The following is an 8,114-nucleotide window of genomic DNA, read 5'->3' as shown; positions in this document are numbered from 1 at the left end:
AGATTTCATGAAAAATACCTGAGTTACACATGAACTAGCACAAACAATCAACAAGTGGGATCTCTTCTTATTTAAAAGGTTTTACAAAGCAAGTGAAACCACCCACAGCATGAAGAGACAAACCACAATGTGGGAAAAATTTTTTACCAGCTGTGCTTCAGACAAACGTCTACTATCTATATTATATAAAGACTTAAAAAAATCAGACCTCCCAAATGTAAAGATCCAATCCAAAATGGGCATCTGAAATGAACAGAATTTTCTTAGACAAAGAAATAGAAATAGCAAATAAACATGAAAAAATGTTCAATATTATTGATCATTTGAGAAATTCAAATGAAAACAACACTGAGATTCCACCTCATACCAGAAACAATGGCTGCTATCAAGAAATTAAGCAATCACGAATGCTGACAGGGTTGTGGGGAGAAAGGAACCTTTCTCCATTGTTCCTGGGAGTCCAGACTGGTGCAATCACAGTGGAAAATCAGCATGGAGATACCTCAAATAACTAGGGTTAGAGGTCCCATTTGACCCAGCTATTCCTCTGTTGGGTATCTTCCCAAAAGAATTAAAAGAATCATACCACAGCAATATATGTGCACCCATGTTCATAGTGGCACAGTTTGTAATAGCTAAAATTTGGAAACAGACCAATTGCCCATCAAGTGGAGACTGGATAAAGAAAATATGTTTTTTTTTTTTTAATAAAATGGAGCACTGCTCAGCCATAAAAAAGGAGAAACTAGAGGCATTTATAACTAAATGGATGTACATTGATGTGATAGTCTTAAGTGAAATAAGTAGGACATGCATGTGTAAATACCAAATAGTTTCTCTGGTGTGAGAAACTGAAAGTGTAAATAAGGATCAAATGTATAATAGATAATGTGATTTAGGAAGAAAAAGTGTAAAGGGGAAGTAATAGGGGTAGGGGAGGGGAAAGAAGGGAATGGAATTAATATGAGAAAATGAAAAAATAGAAACAAAGTCTTTGTAAATATGGAGGGGTGGAGGGGTTGAAGGGAGGGAAGGGGAATGGGGAAAAAGTAAGGACAAAGATAGGGCTGGGGATTTAGCTCAGTGGTTCCACAGCCTGCCTTACAAACACAAGGTTTGGAGTTCGATCCCCAGTACCAAAAAAAAAAGAACCAAGAGAGATGATAGATTACATAAAGGTACAAATTTCCAATGATGAATGTCAGCATATTGTATACCTAAAATGTACCAATAAACTTAATTTAAAATAAATAAATAAATAAAATAAAGTAAATAAATAAATTAAATTTTGCATTAGTTTCAGCAAAAATAAAATAAAAAGGGCTAGGGATGCAGTTCAGTGGTAGGGCATTGTTAGAATGAGCAGGGCCCTGGAGGATTCAGTGCCAGTACAGAGAGACAAGAGCACGTCACTACCTGAGTCACATAACTTCGTGTTGTACACCTTAAATATACACAGTGAGATTTATTTTTAAAAGTAACATGCACACCTCCTTATCCAAAGCCGTCCCACTACTGTTCCAAACTAGAAGTTTGTGTAGTCATTTCATGCCACAGTCTGCTGAGCTCTGAGCCTGAAGGAAGAATATGCAGGACTGATGCAGTCACGGAGACTCCAGACCCAGAAGAGCTTGGCCAGCCTTCTCTCCCTCACAAAGCATCAGGCTGGCTCCTCACACAGTGCTGGGCCGTCCTTTTCACCTGGTCATCATCCCCATGGCTGACACAGCAGGAGATTGGCGCTACAGGGAATATACTCCAGCAGGCAGATGCCCTCAGCGAGTCCCTGCAGAGCTCTCAGCCAATCCGGAAATGCTTCCTGAGCTGCAACCCGCTGTCAGAAATCAGGTAGCCCCTCCCCTTATTTTTCACCCAAGAGAGATTACGTAAAGGTGCAAATTTCCAGTGAGGAATGTCATTATAATGTATACTGAAAATGTACCAATGATTAGAATGAATAATCGATAATGCAAAATAGGAAGAAAAGGTCCAAAGGGGTAGGGGTAGTGGGAGGGGCAGGGGAAAGGAAGGAAGGGAAAGGAAAAATGATAAGAAATGGAAAAAATGGAAATAAAGTCTTTGTAAATAGGGAAGGGTGGAGGGAGTGAAGGGAGGGCTAGGAATGGGGAAAAAATAAGAACCAAAATGCATTATGTAAAGGTACAATTTCCAATGAGAAATGTAATTGTGTTGTATACCTAAAATGTACCAATAAAAGAATTTAACAACAAAAAAAAGAAATCAGATAGCAGTCTCCCTAGAATAGAATGTACTATTTAGCCCTTTTTGCCCTCCTTTTCTCATTTACTTCCTCCTTTTAAATCTTCATTTATATTTCTTCATCTCCCAGTCTTATAGTGTAAGGCTTTCCCCCCAGTTCATGTTTCCTGTTTGGTTAATCTGAAAATGAAGCCTTGTCAGTCACGCTTTACTTGTGCAACATTTTCTAGGGCAGCTGCACTTCACCCTTCTCTGACAGATCGCAAGCGATGTTTCCTGTCTGACACCCAAGAGAGATGAAGGCCCAGGCTGGGGAGCTGCTTACCTGGGTGCGGTGTCCAAGGACTTCATGATCCATATATTTCTCACTGAGTCCACATCAAACTCTGTGACCTGAGAGATGAGCCCTGGTCCAGCCATTGGGTGGAATGAGTGTCAGAGCTGCAGCTGATCCCCTGACCAGAAGGAAGACCTCAGTCACTCAGGGCTCATCTGACAGTGCTCTGCCAGGCAGGCAGAGGACAGGCTAGGCCACCGAGCTCACCACTGACACACAGCCATGTGTCCTGTGTGAGATGGGGCAGGGACAAAGTGTTCAGGGTGTTGGCCAGATGCGGGGTGTTGGCCAGAGGCAGGCATGAGAGGATATACAGAGGGAGGGACCCAAACCTCCCGGAACACATGGCTAGAGAGTGAAAGGGAGCCTGCAGGCCACAGGCTGCAGGGGGATTAAACCCTGCCTGAGGAGTGAGTGCTCTGGCCCACTCCTCCCTGCTTAGTTGGCCCCAGGGTCAGTCATGTAGCAGACCACTGAACCGTCCCCTGTCCTTCCCCATCCTGCAACAACACCCTTCCTGTGTCCTTCACCCTTGCTTCCTGGTTCTGCCAATAAGAAGCGAGAGAAGCTTCAGTCTAGGGCTGTCCTTGGGAGGCTGTCAGGCTGAGGGGTCCTGGGGAAGACAACCCCTCTGGGCCCTCCTGGAGTGACTCCAAGGGCTCTCTTATGCTTTGTGCCATGCCACAACTGTGAACAGACAGAGAGACAGACATTGCCCAGAGCTGAGGGATGTTTCACCCTCTGGAACTGACCCAGGCCCATCCCAGATGGCTTGGATTGTGGCTGGGATGATGATGACAGGTTGGATGTCACATCTGCAGGAGCGGATCTTGCCAGCTGCTTCTCCAAGCCAGGCTGCATCCCTTCTCAGTGCCTCTTCTTGTCCTCTCTGACTCTTCTCATGACTGCATTTCTCTGATACCTCAATGGTTTCCTTGATGTTTTTTTTTTCCTGAGGGGAACAAGATGATTTGCTAGAAGCCAGCAGGACCTGGTATCAATGTCCTTCATGACAGATTCCATCCACAACTAAACCAGCATTTTCTCAACATAAAAGAGATTCAAGCTGGGTACAGTGGTGCACACCTGTAATCCCAGCAGTTTGGAGCCTGAAGCAGGAGGATCACCATGAGTTCAAGGGCAGCCTGGGCTACACAGTGAGACCCCATGTTAAAATAAAATAAAATAATAGATTCTATCTTTTTTTTTTCCAACATCACAGATACTTGTAGAACTTATCTCTGCTAGAGCTGGATGTCAGCAATTTCCACTGGATGGCAGTCTGCAGGAGTCACCTTATTTTTCATCACACCTGTAAGACACTCAGGAAAGAGGACTTCCGGAACTGCTGCAGGAAGTGGCAGGGCAATGGGACCAATATGTTTGGGGGGGGCGTTATAAGGGGCTCTGTGCCAATGTGTCTTTCACTTGATTACTTTTTTAACTTAACCACCATATTTTTCTATCACCTCTTGTATTGTTAATTTAAACAGTATAAAAACCAGAAAACAAAGCTTGTCTGGGGCCAGTGCAGTCAAAGGATGGCCACAGAAACTGGACACCACAGCTCCTGTCTTGGGGATGCCCTGGTGCTTTGCTTCTGCCCTGAGAGTGACCTTGGGAGGTGGCACAGAATGTGAGGCGCCTTCACTCTCTTCTTCCCCCCTGGCCCCTCCGGCTCTCCATCCCCTTCCCCTTGAGAAAGATCATCTCCCTGCTGCCTGTCAGAGCTCCTACTTTGCTCTCTATTGATACTCTAGGCTTCTCACACCAGAGAAATCACATGATTCTGGGCTGAGTGTCTGATTTATTCACTCAGTGCATCATCTCCAGGCACCCACTGCCAAAGCCCCAGGAGCACAGGGCCAACAGGAGAGCAGCATGGTGGATCAGAGTTGGGCTCATATGGCTGTGGGACTCGCATCCCTCCCTACCCAGTGGGTCTCTCACCTCCTCTCTGTCATCTCCCAGTCTCTGGCCTTGCTGTCCCTGTGACTTCTTTTCTTTCCCAGTTCAGGCTCTGAAAGAAAAGTACAAAAGCAGACCTGACAAAGGCAAGAGTGGCAATCCCTGTGGGTGGGAAGTGGGCTCCTGCACTGGGATGAAGGGAAGTGCTCCTGCTGCTAGGAGGCCCTGGGTTTGACCCCCAGCACCACAGGTGGGGGTCAGTGCTGGCCAGTCTGGCACTGTGGCACCTGTCATCCCGGCACTCTGAGGAGCACAAGTCAGCCCAGCCTGGGCAACCCCAGTGCGGACATCGGCCTCTGCAGTAAAAGTGTTAAGGTGTGGCAGGGGCCTCGGGTGTAGCTCCAGTGCCACCCTGGTGAAATCTCCAGCTCTGCACAAAGTGCCGGCCTGGCCATGCCCAGTAACAGCTCATGTGCCAGAATGGTGGTGCTGCCCTCCTTAGCACTGTCTCCTGCGTGGTTTCACCTTAAGTCCTTTCAGAGTCCTGGGAGGGTGGGAGGGAGCAGGAGGTGGAGTGCTTCCTTGGGAACACTGGCTTGGATCCTTAGCAGGAGGAAAGGACAGAGAGCTGTGTGTCCCTCACACCTGGGATCTGAATCTCCTCACACAGCAGTGGGCTTCTTGGAAGCTCAGCCTGGGGGGCGTGTGCTGCAGCAACATGGAAACGAGCAGATCTCCACTTGCTGCAATCAAGCAGAAGCCCAAGATCTAGGGCTTCCTGTTACCTGCACTGGACTGAACTCAGACTGTGGAGGAGCCCTTCACAGGCTTGGTGGGGCAGAGCAGATGGGAGATGATGGGGGCTGGGACAAAGGACCTCAGGAGAAAGACACCACAGAAACTGTGATCCCAGCTCTTGGGAGGCTGAGGCAAGAGGATCACCATGAGTTGGAGGCCAGCCTGGGCTGCACAGTCAGTTTGAGTTCAGCCTGAATTACATAGCAAGACCCTGTTTCCAAAAAAAGATGCCATGAATATGAGGTGGCAGCAAAGGTGTCCAGAATCACACTGCCTGTTCCCTTCCTCGATTAGAGAGGAGACAAATGGGGGCTTTGGGGGAGCCTGACCCTACCATGGCTGGATAACCCCAGGCTGATGCCTTCCAAGGCCCACAGCTTCCTTCCTGTGCCTGAGGTTAGAATGAGTGAGGACAGATGAGTGTGGCTTTGGGTTGAGGGCTGGTGGGGTGGCCACTCCGCAGCCCCTGCTCACCCTCACTGAGCCTTCCTGCTGGGTGTTCCTGCCCCTGGCCTGCCACCACCTAGAGGCAGGCAGTGCAGCCACTCCCTGCCAGCAAGGTTGTCCCTGCCTTGACCAGCATCACAGATGACCCCACTGTAGAGGGCTTTTGCTGACTTGCTCTCCCTCTGCCAGCCCCAGATTCAGCAACAGAATTGAGTGCTCCCTCCCCTTTCAACATGGTGGGAATAGGAGTTCAGGAGAACTGAGTGGCTTGGAGGTCACAGAGTGGGCTGCAGAGAGGCCTGGTCAGGTCCAAGGCCCAGCGGGTACATGTCAGGAGTGGGGACAGCTGACTGCACCTTAGCAGGACCTCACTCCACTTGTCCAGCCCTCACAGGGGCCCACAATGCCGCACCATGAGGGGTAAAACCAGAGCATCCTGGAGTATCCCCCTGTGGACTTCATCCTCCTGGGCATCTCTGACCACCCATGGCTACAGCTGCCACTCTTCACGGTGCTCCTGGTGTCCTACATCCTGGCCATGATGGGGAACATCTCCATCATCCTGGTGTCCCAGCTGGACCCCCGCCTTGGCAGCCCCATGTACATCTTTCTCAGACACCTGTCCTTCCTGGACCTGTGCTACAGTACCACGACAGTGCTGCAGATGCTGTTCAACATGGACGTGGCCCAGAAGACCATCAGCTGCAGTGGCTGATTGGTGCAGTATACCATCTTCCACTGGCTGGGCTTCAAAGAGTGTGAGTTGCTGGACACCATGGCCCTGAACCACTATGTAGCCATCTGCTGGCCACTGTGCTATGCCCTGATCATGCACCATGTGCTCTGCTGGTGCCTGGTGACCCTGGCCTGGCTCAGCAGCCTCAGCAATTCCCTGGTGCACATGGCGCTGACTATGCAGCTGCCCTACTCTGGGTGGCATGTGCTGAACAAATTCTTCTGTGAGATCCCAGCCATGATCCAGCTGTCATTCGTGGACACTGCCATGAAAAATGCCATGCTGGTAGAGCTGGTGGCCTTCTTCATGCTGGTGTTCCTGGCCTTCATCTTGCTGTCCTATGCCATCATCCCCTGTCCTGTACTCAGGGTCTGGGTCCCCACAGGCCAGCACAAGGCCCTGAGGATGCACTTGTCCAACCTGGCTGTGGTGTCCCTCTTCTACCTGCCTGCCATCTACATGTACCTGCAGCCACCCTCCCACTACTCACAGGAGCAGGGCAAGTTTGTCTCCCTCTTCTACTCCATCATCACCCCCATGCTGCGCCCCTTTATCTACATGCTGAAGAACAAGGATGTGAAGGGTGCCCTCCGCAGGCTCCTGGCATGGATCTATAGGCTGTGCAGGTATATGTGTCCTGGCTGTGGTCCTGGTCACCCCCAGAGAGCACAGGTTGGGGTCTTGTGTGCCACACCACCATGCATCAGGGAGTCCATGGTGTCAAGTGAGGACTGGGAGCTAGGGAGCCCCGAAACCCCCTACCCAAAACACCTCACCTCTGTGTGCCCACAGTGCCTGCGAGCCACACTACAGATCAAGTCAGACCCAAATCTGCAGTCCTAAGAGACCAGGTGCTTTCCCCAAATGCTCAGAGGACTTGGTGTACATAAGCACCTGCTGGTTTAATTTCTAATTCTTGGCTCTTTCCCTTTCCCCTTTCATAGGTTCCTCTGCTTTTCTCCCACTTCTCTCTTTTTAAGCTTCTTCCTTCCTTTCTCCTTATTCCTAAGTTCACAGACTGTGACACTGAAATATATGCTTATCTACTTATAATGAATGAATATTCTCCATGGATTTAAATCTCCATAAGGGTTATATGAGTTTTTCAAAATATGACAAGAATGCAGAAGGTTGTTTTCTTCTTTCATGATCATCAATGGTGCTTCTTCTCTCTTGGTTTCCTTCTATAGAAAGGTTTCCCACACTGGCTGGGCTCCAGGGTGGCAGATGTACCATGGCAGAGGGACTTGAGAGGTACCATGGTACCAACGAATATAGTGCATTCTCTTATCTTAAAAAGGATCATGTAAATACAGTCAATATTAAGGACAATAAAAACTTTTAATAAAAGGTTGAAGTTCTAGAATGTCGCTCAGTGCAGGGCACTCCCTTAGCAGTGGGAGGCCCTGGGTGCAGCCCCAGCATGTGTACACACACACACACACACACACACACACACATACTTTGTTCAGGGTAGTTCTGACACTAGCATTTGTAGGTGGCTTTCAAGATGCAATATGGTAGGTTGCTTGTGCATGACCACTCGTGTGATGTGCACAGTGCCTCATGAGGTGCCCTGGCAGCTCCAGCCAGGTTCCAGTGAGGGCTGGGCTGTCAGAGGCTGCACTGACCTGACCACCAGGCCACCATCCTCTGGTGGCCGAGGAG

General features: G+C 49.1%; 1 pseudogene; it reads left to right on the top strand.

Moving 5' to 3' along the window:
- Positions 1-1,716: 1,716 nt before the first annotated feature.
- Positions 1,717-7,289, top strand: LOC101705731 (olfactory receptor 2B11-like; annotated as a pseudogene).
- The last annotated feature ends 825 nt before the right edge of the window (positions 7,290-8,114 follow it).

Source organism: Heterocephalus glaber, unplaced genomic scaffold (genome assembly GCF_053883595.1).
Source record: "Heterocephalus glaber isolate CG9 unplaced genomic scaffold, H.glaber_assembly_v1.0 deba00001673, whole genome shotgun sequence".
In the NCBI taxonomy this organism is placed as follows: domain Eukaryota; kingdom Metazoa; phylum Chordata; class Mammalia; order Rodentia; family Bathyergidae; genus Heterocephalus; species Heterocephalus glaber.
Note: the sequence above shows the minus strand (reverse complement) of the source record. Positions and strands in the feature narration are given on the sequence as shown.